The sequence below is a fragment of the Chiloscyllium plagiosum genome, unplaced genomic scaffold (assembly GCF_037043375.1).
Source record: "Chiloscyllium plagiosum isolate Xiang-an unplaced genomic scaffold, Cpla_swu_hap1 HiC_scaffold_6, whole genome shotgun sequence".
Lineage (NCBI taxonomy): Eukaryota > Metazoa > Chordata > Chondrichthyes > Orectolobiformes > Hemiscylliidae > Chiloscyllium > Chiloscyllium plagiosum.
In genome coordinates, this window is record NW_028270144.1 from 94,258,341 (window position 1) to 94,272,202 (window position 13,862).

The 13,862-nt window shown below is 44.2% G+C and overlaps 1 protein-coding gene, 1 long non-coding RNA gene and 1 pseudogene across 4 annotated transcripts in view; 1 reads left to right on the top strand and 2 right to left on the bottom strand.

Moving 5' to 3' along the window:
- LOC122550791 (relaxin receptor 1-like) overlaps positions 1 to 13,862 on the top strand; it is a 159,039-nt gene that overhangs the window by 63,048 nt on the left and 82,129 nt on the right. The window lies entirely within an intron of this gene.
- LOC148149811 (uncharacterized) overlaps positions 1 to 13,862 on the bottom strand; it is a 90,062-nt gene that overhangs the window by 5,077 nt on the left and 71,123 nt on the right. The gene's annotated exons all lie outside the window — the stretch shown is intronic.
- Positions 5,603 to 8,714, bottom strand: LOC148149812 (uncharacterized; annotated as a pseudogene).

The following is a 13,862-nucleotide window of genomic DNA, read 5'->3' on the forward strand; positions in this document are numbered from 1 at the left end:
AATAGGTGGATAGAGGTGGGGTAAAGGTGATAGGTCAGAGAGGAGGATGGAGCAGATAGGTGGGAAGGAAGATTGACAGGTGGGACAGGTCATGGGGATGGTGCTTAGCTGGAAGGTTGGAACAGGGGTACGGTGGGGGGAGGGGAAATGAGGAAACTGGTGAAGTCCACCATGGGGTTGAAGTGTTCTGAGGCGGAAGATGAGGTGTTCTTCTTCCAGGCATCCTGTGGTGAGGGAGTGGCGATGGAGGAGGCCCAGGACCTGCATATTCTCGGCAGAGTGGGAAGGGGAGTTGAAATGTTCGGCCACAGGGCAGTGGAGTTGATCAGTGTGGGTGTCCCGGAGATGTTCTCTGAAGCGCTCTACAAGTACGTGTCCAGTCTCCCCAATGTAGAGGAGTCCGCATCGGGAGCAACGGATGCAGCAAATGACATCTGGAAGTGCAGGTGATGCTTTGATGGATGTGGAAGGCTCCTTTGGGGCCTTGGACGGAGGTGAGGGGGGGAGGTGTCAGCACAGATTTGCAATTCCTGCGGTGGCAGGGGAAGGTGCCAGGAGGGGAGGCCCCTTATGTTTTTTGACACAACACCTGGTGCAGTTGTGATAACCACCACCAGTCCTCTCTCTGTAATGAGAAAGCAGCCTAATGGTCCACTAGGACTGTGGAAATTCTACCTTTTAAGTGCTCAATGACTGAGCTCCCACTGACACTGGAATAAAGGATTTCAAAGATTTATCGAATCCTAAGTGAGGAGATTCCTCCTCATCTCAGTCTTAAATATGGATAGGCTATATTTCCTTGGTTCTTGAGTCTCTTGCCAGGAGACCAAGCTGTCTTTCTATGTCCCCACAAGCCCTGTAAGAATTTTGTAAGTTTCAATGGTACTATATTTTATTCTTTGGAACCCTAGAGAATAAAGATCCAGTTTCCTCAATATCTCTTCATAAAACAATCCCACCATCCCAGGGAACCTCCATTGTACACCTTCTATGGCACATATATCCTTCCTTGGATAAGGAGACCAAAACTGTACATCATACTTTCAATGCGGTTTTGCCAATGATCTATATAGTTTCAGTAAGACATTTGTACTCCTGTATGGAATTCCCCTTGGGATGAAATCCAAAGTGCCATTTGCTTCCTAATTGCTCGCAATAGCTGCATTCTAGCTTTTGGTGACTTATGACCCTGGACACCGAGGTCCCGATGTACAGCAAAATGTTTTCCACTTTTTCCTTTTACTTTTTTTCTCTCTTTTGTCTTTTTTTTTCATTTTACAAAGAACGAAGAACAAAGAAATTACAGCACAGGAACAGGCCCTTTGGCCCTCGAAGCCTGTGCTGATCCAAATCCTCTATCTAAACCTGTCTAAGGATCTGTATTCCTCTGTTCTCTGCCCATTCATGTATCTGTGTGGATACATCTTAATTGGTGCTATCGTCTCCATCTCGACCACTTCCGCTGGTAATGCGTTCCAGGCTCCCATCACTCTCTGCGTAAAAAAACTTACCACGCATATTACCCTTAAATTTTTCCCCTCTCACCTTCAATTCGTGACCCCTGGTATTTGAGACCCCACTCCGGGAAAAAGCTTCTTGCTATCCATCCTGTCTATACTGCTCATGATTTTGTAGACCTCAATCAGGTCCCCCCTCAAACTCCATCTTTCTAATACCAATAATCCTAATGTACTCAACCTCTCTTCATAGCTCGCATGCTCCAAACCAGGCAACATCCTGGTGAACCTCCTCTGCACTCTCTCCAAAGCATCCACATCCTTTTAGTAATGTGGCGACCAGAAAAATATTCAGTACTCCAAATGTGGCTGAACCAAAGTCCCATACAACTATAACATGACCTACCAACTCTTGTACTCAATACCCCGTCCGATGAAGGAAAGCATGCCGTATGCCTTCTTGACCACTCTATTGACCTGCGTAGCCACCTTCAGGATACAATGGACCTGAACACCCAGATCTCTCTGTACATCCATTTTCCACAGGGCTTTTCCATTTACCGTACAGTTCGCTCTTGAATTGGATCTTCCGAAATGCATCAATTCACATTTGCCCGGATTGAACTCCATCTGCCATTTCTCTGCTCAACTCTCCAATCTATCTATATTCTGCTGCATTCTCTGACAGTCCCCTTCACTATCTGCTACTCCATCAATCTTAGTGTCATCTGCAAACATTCTAATCAGACCACCTATAACTTCCTCTAGATCATTGATGTATATCACAAACAACAGTCGTCCCACCAGGGATCCCTGTGGAACACCACTGGTCACAGTTCTCCATTTTAAGAAACTCCCTTCCACGACTACTCTCTGTCTCCTGCTGCCCAGCCAGTTCTCTATCCATCTAGCTCATACACTCTGGACTTTAAGTAATTTCACATTCTCCAACAGCATACCATGGAATACCTTATCAAACACCTTACTGAAGTCCATGTATATGACATCTACAGCCTTTCCTTCATTAATAAACTTTGTCACTTCCTCAAAGAATTCTATTAAGTTGGTAAGGCATGACCTTCCCTGCACAAAACCATGCTGCCTATCACTGATAAGCCCATTTTCTTCCAAATGTAATAGATCTTATCCCTCGGTATCTTCTCTAGCAACTTCCCTACCACTGACATCAGCCTCTCCAGTCTATAATTACCTGGATTATCCCTGCTACCCTTTTTAAACAAGGATGCAATATTAGCAATTCTCCAGTCGTCTGGGATGCTGCATAGGATGCTGCTAAGATATCTGGTATGGCCCCAGCTATTTCCTCTTTCACTTCCCTCAGTAACCTGAGGTAGATCCCATCCGGACCTGCGGACTTGTCCACCTGAATGCCTTTCAGAATATCCAACACTTCCTCCATCCTTATGCCGACTTGATTTAGAGTAATTAAAAATCTATCCCCAGCCTCAACATCCGTCATGTCCCTGTCCTCAGTGAATACCAATGCAAAGAATCTCACCCATTTTCTCTGACTCCATGCATAACTTTCCTCCTTTTTCCTTGAGTGGGCCAATCCTTTCTCCAGGTTCCCTCTTGCTCTTTATATACGAATAAAAGGCTTTTGGATTTTCCTTAACCCTGTTTGCTAAAGATATTTCATCACCCCTTTTAGCCCTCTTAATTCCTCATTTCAGATTGGTCCTACTTTGCCGATATTCTTCCAAAACGTCTTCTGTTTTCAGTCACCTCAACCTTACATATGTTTCCTTTTTCCTGTTAGCTAATCTCACAATTTCACCTGTCATTCATGGTTCCCTAATCTTGGCCTTTCCATCCCTCATTTTCACAGGGACATGTCTGTCCTGCACTCTAATCAACCTCTCTTTGAAAGCCTCCCATATATCAAATGTGGATTTACTCTCAAACAGCTGCTCCCAATCCATCTTCCCCAGCTCCCACTGAATTTTGCTATAGTTGGTCTTCTCCCAATTCAGCACTCTTGTTTTAGGACCACTTGTGACTTTGTCCATGAGTATTCTAAAACTAACGGAATTGTGATTACTATTCTCAAAGTAATCCCCTACTGAAACTTCAACCAACTGGCTGGGTTCATTCCCCAACACCAGGTCCAGTATGGCCCCTTCCCAAGTTAGACTATTTAAATACTGCTCAATAAAACCATCATGGATGCTCCTTACAAATTCTGCTCCATCTTGACCTCTAACACTAAGTGAATCCCAGTCAATGTTGGGAAACTTCAAATCTCCTATCACCACCACCCTGTTGCTCCTACATCATTCCATAATCTGTTTACATATTTGTACCTCTATCTCATGCTCGCTGTTCAGAGTCCTGCAGTACAACCTCAACATTGTTACTGCACCCTTACTACTTCTGAGCTCTGTCCATATCCTGGGATATTTAGATGCCAATCTTGCCCTTCCCTCAACCAAGTCTCAGTAACAATAGTAACACCTACTCCTAGGTATGAATCCCAGCGCTAAATTCATCTGCCTTACCATCTACACTTCTTGCATTAAAACAGTGCACCTCAGACCACCAGTCCCTTTGTGTTCATCATCTGCTCCCTGCCCACTCTTCCCCTTAGTCACACTGACTTCATTATCGAGTTCCTTACAAGCCTTACTACCTATTTACTGTCCACTAACCTCCTTGTTTAGTTCCCATTCCCCTGCCACATTAGTTTAAATCCTCCCCAACAGCATTGGCAAAAGCACCCCCTAGGACTTTGTTCCAGTCCCGGCCAGGTACAAACTGCCCAATTTGTAATAGTCCCACCTTCCCCAGAGCCAGTCCCAATATCCCAAAAATCTGAACAGCATTTTTCTCTCTTACATTTTATTTACTGCTTGTTAAAGAGCTGGGTCACAGCGACTGCATCAGTAACGGCAAGTAGGTCCTGCATCAACACTTATGCTGTTGGTGAGTGGCCCCAATGTGGACACTTGCTGGTTACCAGGTGGGCCCAGGGTGGATTCATGGCAGTCGGTGAGTAGGTCAGTGTGGACTCAAACCCAGCACAGTGCAGCCTTGCAGTGGCGTCAGAGGTGAGTTTGGGTTCCTGGTGGCTTCTGCATCTACAAGGCAGTCCTAGCACCAACTCATGACTGCTGTGGAGGAGGTGAGGTTCCCAGCTTGCATATGTAAATATTCATGGAGGTAGCAGTGGAGGAGAGTTTGGACCCAAGAAAAAATCCAGCGACATCAGCAAGTTGGGTCCAAAGTGGACTTGTGGCGATGGTGGAGTTGAGTTTGTGCCAGTACAGTACTGGCAGCATTGGCGATATCTGCATTGGTGAGGCACGTTGAGGACTGATTTGCATAGTGATTTTTGTCACATTCATGCTGCTAGTGAAAGAAGCAAAACTTTAAGTGATCATCTTTCTGTCTGTTTTCTTTGCTCTAGTATTGTTCTCAGTGCTATTTGGTGGGTAGCACCTTAGCATCTTATTAACTTGTTTTCCCTCATGCACTGTGTCCAAACAATAGCCCCAGCGCATGGACTGTTTTGCTTTATTTCCCTCCCCCTTTCTCACAACATTTTAATCAAAGTCTGAGATCACAGAGTGACCTCATTCTATTTTATTGTTATTGGATGGTTTCCATTGATTGACAAGGCATCTCAACTCCAATTCTCATTGATCTATTAACACCTTTTTCTTCATACTTTCTTTTAATTTTTGACATCTCCTTTAAAGCTTTGACCATGAGAACCCTGAATCTAGTGTTTGATTATGTTTTGTAGAACATACCAATGAGAGTGAATTTGCATATTTTTTATGGCTGAGCATGAGAGCTCAATCTCTTCAACCTTGTTAGATAGGATGACAGTTTTATGTCTGATTGAAATGTTAGTGTGCAGCATTTTCAAAGTCAGTTTGCAAAAGTCTAAATCTCATAATGTAGGAGACTAAGGTTCATGCTGAAATTTATTGAAGTATCATTCTTAGATTGCGTTGTATTACAATAGCTATCCTTGATTCATCACTGTACAGTCTGTTCTGCTATAACGCGGTATTGCGTTCTTGTGCAATCTCGTGTTATAGAAGCTCGTGCAATAGAAATAATGGGGCCTATGGGAAACACAGGGATGGGAACAGACCACCAAAATTATCTGTAAAAAAACAAAACAAAAATGGTAGTTAGCCTAACACAAACGATAGCACAGTCTAAGTAAATGTTAAAATCATATATTTTTATGAAATAATACACTAGATTTAACACTTTACGGGGTTTCTGAGTTTGCTGAGTTTCAGTACCATATGAAGACAGGGCGGAGGGTCATTATCAGCATCATCATTACTTTCAGGTGCAGTTCTGGGTGCAGGGTTATGACGAAAAAATATTTTTAGTCCAGAAGTGGTTCATTGTCCTCAGAGTGTTTCTTGGAAGTCGGCTTAAAAAGGCTTCTGGTTTTCGCTACTTTTCCATCTTTTGTCTTTCATGAAGAAGCTGTTCATAGGATGCCAGATAAAGCTTTATCCCTCAAACTGCTATCCTGTTGCATTCTACATTGTAGTCATTGTCTTCTAAGAGTTGCAACTGCTTCTCAACTTCCCTCAGGATAGAAGACAAAAGATAAGTAGAAAGTTCTCGTGGTGGTGCATCCTGGATTTTGTTGTCTTCATCTAGAGGTTCAGTTTCCCCTGCAGCCACAAGCTGTTGTAGATCAGCTGTGGAGGGGTCTTCACAAAGCGACTGAAGCAGTCCCTCAACATCCTCAGTCTCCATTTCAAATCCAATTTGTTTTGCAAGAGCAACACAATGTTCCCTGATTGCTGGAAGCTCCTCTGACAGTTCAACATCTTTAAAATCATGAAGAAAATCTGGGAGAAGCTTCCACCAAACTGCATGTAAGCAGTCCGTACCGATATCACCCCAGGCCTGCACAATAGCATTCTTAATGTTGTAGCTGTTTCAAAATTGAAGAACATTCCTGAATGTGCACCTTAAATAATAAGCTTTAAAAGCTGCTATTGCACCCTGGTCCATGGGTTGAACGAGAGAGGTTGTGTTTGGAGGTAGAAAAAATACTAGGATGTTTTCAGAAGGTGGGAGGATGACTTGGTGCATTGTCCAGAATGGGGCGAATCTTGAATTCCAAAATTTTTGCCCTGCAATAATTTCTAAAAACATCCTTGAAAATATCAACAAAAAGGTCAGACAAAATTTGCCCCATCATCCAACCTCTTTTGCTTAACCTGAAATAAACACCTAGAGTGCACTTAAGGTAACCTTTCAAGGCTCGTGGGTTGGCAGAATACACCACAGGCTTAAGGTTTAAATCTCCACTAGCATTGGCTCAACAACACAGTCGTATGGTCCTTTGCAACCTTAAAACTTAGAGTTTGTGCTTCATTCTTAGAAATGTAGGTTTTGGATGGTATTCACTTCCAGTATAAGCCTGTCTTGTCCAAACTGAAGATTTGATCTAAGGTAAATTGGTTTTTTCACCACAGGAGGAAATAACAGTACACGTTCCTCGTCTTCACTGGCAGCTTCGCCACACAACTTCACATTATGAAAAGTGTAATGGATCTTAAATGCAGTGAACAGCCACTACTCACACTGAAGGCATGCAGCTTAGTTTGATTTTCAGCTTTTTTTCCCCATAAGTCCTCATGAATTGATAAGGCTTTCTGTTTTATGGTGAGAATGGTTGTCCAAGTTCACTTTTTTGATTGATCTTCTATCCACACACTTAGAAGCTGCTCCATCTCCTCAAGTTCTTTTGTTCATGATCTCTCAGACTTGCTAGCACTCAGACTTGCGCAAGCAATGCAGCTTGCTTTAATTCTTTCCACATTGTCTCTAATGGTGCGTAGCTTAGATTCCTTTATTTGTGTTGCAATATCACATGCTCTTTCATAACAGTGAAAATGCATTTAGCTTCTGCTCAAGTCTGATACCCTTTTTTTTACAGTCACCACTTGCGATTTTTTTTCACCTGGATACTTCCTGTCAACATTCCATGGAAAGCACAGCGAGATTTGGATAAAAAAGCAGGATTAAAAATTACTGATTACACTTCACACAAAGCGCGCGAGCTGACTGACCATGCAATATCGGCGTGAGTCCAGTCTTCAGCGCACAGCAACACCTAGTGCCAACAATAGAATCGAGTAAAAGCCAACGGGAGTTCGCATTTTAAAAAAGCGTTCCCCGAATCATGAACTGTATTACAGCCAAATCACATTGATGAAACATGTTATTGGAGAATGACCTCTATACAAAATGATGCTGTAATATGCTGGCCCTAATCTGGGAGAAGGGATCTGTCATATTTTGCTGTTGTAGCACATCTAAGGATGAAGGTAAAGTTACAACGTTTAAAAGACATTTGATAAGTTCATAAATAGGAAAGATTTAGACGGATATGGGCCAAGTGCAGGCAAGTGGGAATAGTTTGGTTTGGGAACAGAGTGGGCACTGACTAGTTGGACCAAAGAGTCTATTTCCATAGTGTATGACTCTGTGACTCTAAGTAGATGTGCCCCTGCACCCTAAGCATAACTAATAACTAACTAAAAATTTGCAAACTGGCAATGATGCAACAGGAACCCTAAAATTTGAGTTAATAGGTCAACTAACACAGTTTCACCAACACATTTGATTTAACCATTGGGAATAAACACAGAAAGGACGCAGGAGGAGAATGAGCTAAAAGGAGTGAACTCAATGTCAAATCAGTATGCAAGGGAAATAGAGAAAGAGATCACTTGGAAAGGAAGAGTACGGAAAATAGTAACCTTCAAGTTAACCATCCTCTTTATGCTGTCTCAAAAATCTCTAGACCTGAAGTAATTAGGAACTAAGGGTAGAATGATACAGAGGTCTGAGTAATGTGGACTACAGAGATTTTTGGAAGAATCATCTGAGAATTCCAGCTCATCTCACTGTCAAGAGCATGATTCTATGACTGATAGTGGTGAGGGCATCAGTGGAAATGAGATAGCACTGAAGAGTGAACTTTCGTTCCAATGTTAGCAACACAGGGAAGAGACTCATGGCTGGCCACCAGACTCATGGCAAAGCAATTAACTTTTAACACTTAACACTTCTGTGTTTTAAAATGGCCCTAGAGAGTGGTGACACTTTATAACACTTCTGACTGTATGTCATAACAAAATACATGTAATAATAAATCAAATCAAATCAAACCTCTCACCATTTAAGAAGGATTCCTTCTTTTCTACAAAAGCAGATAACGTTACAATTGTTCATATTATATTCCATATGCTATGGTCTTACATATTGCAGGAAGACTAATGGAATCTAACATTTGTCACAAGCGAATTTGAGGACAGGAGTGATGAAGCCTTGCTTCAGTTATATAGAAACCTGGTTACACCTCACCTGGAGTGGTATTTCCAGATTTGGCCTCCTCTCTTCAGGTAGGATATTACTGCTAAGGAGGGAGGGCAATAAATGTTCACTAGAATTGTTTCCAGATTGGTGAAAGTGAGGACTGCAGATGCAGGAGATCATTGTCAAGATTAGAGTGGTGCTGGAAAGACACAGCAGGTCAGGCAGCATCCGAGGAGCAGGAAAATTGACATTTCAGGCAGGAGCCCTTCATCAGGAATGAGACTAGGGGTCTCCAGGGTGGAGAGATCAATGGGAGGGGTGTGGGGCTGGGGAGAAGGTAGCTAAGAGTGCAATAGGTGGATGGAGGTGGGGATGAAGGCTTTAGGTCAGAGAGGAGGGTGGAGTGGATAGGTGGGAAGGAAGATTGGCAGGTAGGACAGGTCATGAGGATGGTGCTGAGCTGGGAAGGTTGAAACTGGGGTAAGGTGGGGGGAGGGGAAATTAGATAACTGGTGAAGTCCACATTGATGCCTTGGGGTTGAAGTGTTCTGAGGCAGAAGATGAGGCGTTCTTCCTCCAGGTGGTGAGGGAGTGGCGATGGAGGAGGCCCAGGACCTGCATGTCCTCAGCAGAGTGGGAGGGGGAGTTGAAATGTTCGGCCACAGGACAGGCCACAGGGTTGATTGGTGTGAGTGTCCTGGAGATGTTCCCTAAAGCGCTCTGTGAGAAGATGTCCAGTCTCCTCAATGTAAAGGAGACCGCATTGTAAAGGGATACAATAAATGACATTTGTGGAAGTGCAGGTGAAACTTTGATGGATGTGGAAGGCTCCTTTAGGGCCTGAGATGGAGGTGAGGGAGGAGGTGTGGGCGCAGGTTTTGCAATTCCTGCGGTAGCAAGGGAAGGTGCCAGGAGGGGAGGGTGGGTTGGTGGGGGGCGTGGACCTGACCAGGTAGTCACGAAGGGAATGGTCCTTGCAGAAAGTGGATAGGGGTGGGGAAGGGAATATATCTCTGGTGGTGGGGTCCATTTGGAGGTGGTGGAAATGTTGGAGGATGATGCGGTTTATGTAGTGGTTGGTGGGGTGGAAGGTGAGGACCAGGGGTGTTCTGTTCTTGTTGTGGTTGGAGGGGTGGAGTTTGAAGGCAGAGGTGCAGGACGTGGATGAGGTGCGTTGGAAGGCATCTTCAACCACATAGGAGGGGAAATTATGGTCTTTAAAGAAGGAGATCATCTGGTGTGTTCTGTGATGGAACTGGTCCCCCTGGGAGCAGATACAGCGGAAGAATTGGGAATATGGGATAGCATTTTTGCAGGAGGTAGGGTGGGAAGAGGTGTAATCCAGGTAGCTGTGGGAGTTGGTGAGTTTGTAAAAAATGTCAGTGTTAAGTTGGTCATCGTTGATGGAGGTGAAGAGGTCCAGGAAGGGGAGGGAGGTGTCAGAGATGGTCCATGTGAATTTAAGGTCAGGGTGGAATGTGTTGGTGAAGTTGATGAACTGCTCAACCTCCTTGTGGGAGCACGAGGTGGCGCTGATGCAGTCATCAGTGTAGCAGAGGAAGAAGTGGGGAGTGGTGCCGGTGTAACTACGGAAGATGGACTGTTCTACATAGCCGACAAAGAGATAGGCATAGCTGGGGCCCATGTGTGTGCCCATGGCCAACCCTTTTGTCTGGAGGAAGTGGGAGGATTCAAAGGAGAAACTGCTAAGGGTGAAGACCAGTTAAGCCAAAAAAAAACAAGAATGTCAGTGGAAGGGTACTGTTGGGGATGTCGGGAGAGGAAGAAATGGAGGACTTGGAGCCCTGGTCATGGCGGATGGAGCTGTAGAGGGACTGGATGCCCATAGTGAAGATGAGGCATTGGGAGCCAGGGAAATGGAAGTCTTGGAGGAGGTGGAGGGTGTTCGTGGTGTCCCGAATGTGTGTGGGGAGTTCCTGGACAAGGGGGGAATAGGACAATATCAAGGTTGGTGGAGATGAGTTTGATGGGGCAGGAGCAGGCTGAGACAATGGGTCGACTGGGGTGGTCAGGCTTGTGGATCTTGGGAAGGAGGTAGAATTGGGTGTTGCGGGGTTCCCAAAGTATAAGGTTTATAAGCTGTGGGTGGAAGATCTCCTGAGATGATGAGGTTGTGTATGATCTGCGAGTTGATGGTTTGGTGTTGGGGGTTGAGGCCATAGTCGAGGTGGTGGTAGGAGGAGGTGTCTTCGAGTTGGCGCCTGGCTTCAGCAGTGTAGAGGTCAGTGCGCCAAATTACCACTGAATCCCCTTTATTCACTGATTTGATGGTGAAGTTGGGTTTGGAGCAGAAGGAGTGGAGGGCTGCGCGTTGTGAGTGTGAGAGGTTCAAGTTTTAGATTAGATTACATTACAGTGTCGAAACAGGCCCTTCGGCCCAACAAGTCCACACCGACCCACCGAAGCGTAACCCACCCATACCCCTACATTTACCCCTTACCTAACACTACGGGCAATTTAGCATGGCCAATTCACCTGACCTGCACATCTTTGGACTGTGGGAGGAAACCGGAGCACCCGGAGGAAACCCACGCAGACACGGGGAGAACGTGCAAACTCCACACAGTCAGTCGCCTGAGGCGGGAATTGAACCCGGGTCTCTGGTGCTGTGAGGCAGCAGTGCTAACCACTGTGCCACCGTGCCGCAACAGGTGGAGGCGATTAATGTCTTAGCGGCAGTTGGAAATGAAGAAATCGAGGGTGGGTAATAGGCCAGCACGGGGTGTCCAGGTGGATGGAGTGTGTTGGAGGCGGGTGAAGGGTCCTCGGTAGGTGGATGGGAGTCTTGATTGAAAACGTAAGCTCGGAGGCGGAGGCGGTGGAAAAAGTGTTCGACATCACGATGCGTATTGAATTCGTTGATGCGTGGAGGGAGGGGGATGAAGTTAAGGCCTTTGCTGAGGACTGACCGTTCATCCTCAGTGAGGGGGAGGTCTGTGGGGATGGTGAAAACCCAGCAAGGCTGGGAGCTAGGACTTGGTATAAGTATGGAGCTGGGAGTGGGGTCGGAGCCTGTAACTGGAGTGGGAGTGGTGGTGGGGGTGATGTTCCCCTCAGGGTTCTGTGAGGCGGGGATAGTGACAGTGGGATCTGTGGGGGGAAACCTTGTTTCCAGGTTGGTTGGACTGTCCTATAAAGAGAGATTGAAAAAACTGGGCCTGTATTCTCTAAAGTTTAAATGAATGAGAGATGATCTTATTGAAACCTACAAAATACTTAAAGAGATGGAAAGGGTTGATTCAGGTAAGATATTTCTCCTGAGTGAGAAGCTAGAACCAGGAGACACAATTTAAAAATAAGGTGGATGTCATTTAGGATTCAGATGCAAAGAAATGTCTTAGTTCAGAGGATTATGAAACATTGGAATTTTCTGCCACAGAGTAATGTGAAAGTTCAATCTTTGAGTATGTTTAAAGTAGAGATTTTTAAATTTCTGATTACTAATGGTATTGAATATGGGTAAAAGGCATTGAAATGTTCAATCAGCCATGATGATGTTGAATGTCAGAGCAGACTCAATGGGCTGAATGACCTGCTCTTATTTCTATGTTACCATTTACTTAGCCAATCTAATTCTAATAAAAAATGGGAAATAGAGTCATAGAGTCAGAGAGATGTATAGCATGGAAACAGGCCCTTCAGTCCAATTTATCCATGCCAACCAGATATCCCAACCTAATCTAGTCCCACCTGCCAACACCCAGCCCATATCCCTCCAAACCCTTCCTATTTATATATCCATTCAGATGCCTTTTAAATGTTGCATTTGTACTAGCCTCCACCACTTCCTCTGACAGCTCATTCCATACATGTATGTGAAAAAGTTGCCCCTTATTTCTCTTTTATATCTTTCCCCTCTCACCCTAAACCTATGCCCTCTAGTTCTGGACTCAACCACCCCAGGCAAAAGACTTTGTCTATTTATCCTATCCTTGCCCCTCATGATTTTGTAAACCTAAATAAGGTCACCTCCTAGCCTCTGTTGCTCCAGGGAAAACAGCCCCAGCCTATTCAACCTTTCCCTAAAGCTCAAATATTCCAACCTTGACAACATCCTTGTCAATCTGTTCTGAACCCTTTCAAGTTTCACAACATCTTGCCGATAGAAAGGAGACCAGAATTGCATACAATATTCCAACTGTGGCCTAACCAATGTCCTGTACAGCCGCAACATGACCTCTCGACTTCTGTACTCAATACTCCGACCAATAAAGGAAAGCATACCAAACGCCTTCTTCACTATCCTATCTACCTGCAACTCCACTTTCAAGGAGCTATGAACCTGCATTCCAAGGTCTTTTTGTTCAGCAACACTCCCTAGGACCTTATAAGTGTATGAGTCCTGCTAAGATTTGCTTTCCCAAAATGAGCATCTCGCATTTATCTATGTAAAGAAACAAATCATATTTTCAACACAAATATGTTCCATTGATAAACTCCATGAAAATGATTCATATATGGCTTACCAAGGAAATTAGTTGATAAAGTGTGGTACTGGAAAAGGCACAGCAGGTCAGGCAGCATCTGAGGAGCAAGACAGGGCAAAACCTTTCATATCGACTCTGACTCACAGGCATCTGCAGTCTTCATTATCTCCTACTTGAGGATCATATGCAATTAAAATAAGAGGCTTACATTGAGTAAGAGTAGGTTGGAGGACAGGGAGTGTTATAGGCCTCCAAAAGATTAATAAAAACAAATAATGTAAACTATTAGACTAAACCAGTCAATAATATGAAAACAGATCATAAGATTGTAATTCTAAGAACTTTTAGAATTATATGAAAAGTAAAAGAGCAGCTGAAGTAAATGTTGAGTCCTTAGAAGCCGAAACAGTAGGAAAAGTAATGCAGAAGGAAGAAATTGCAGAGACATTGAATGAATAATTAGTATCAGTCTCTCTGGTCAAAGATTCAAGTTAATGCCAGATGTAGAGAGTTATTTAGTGGCTAATAAGGGCAAGGAAATTAAGGTAAATAATATCAGATAGAAAATATTAATGGAGAAATTCAAAGGATTTAAGTCTGACAAATCTCCAATTTCTGAAGGCCTACA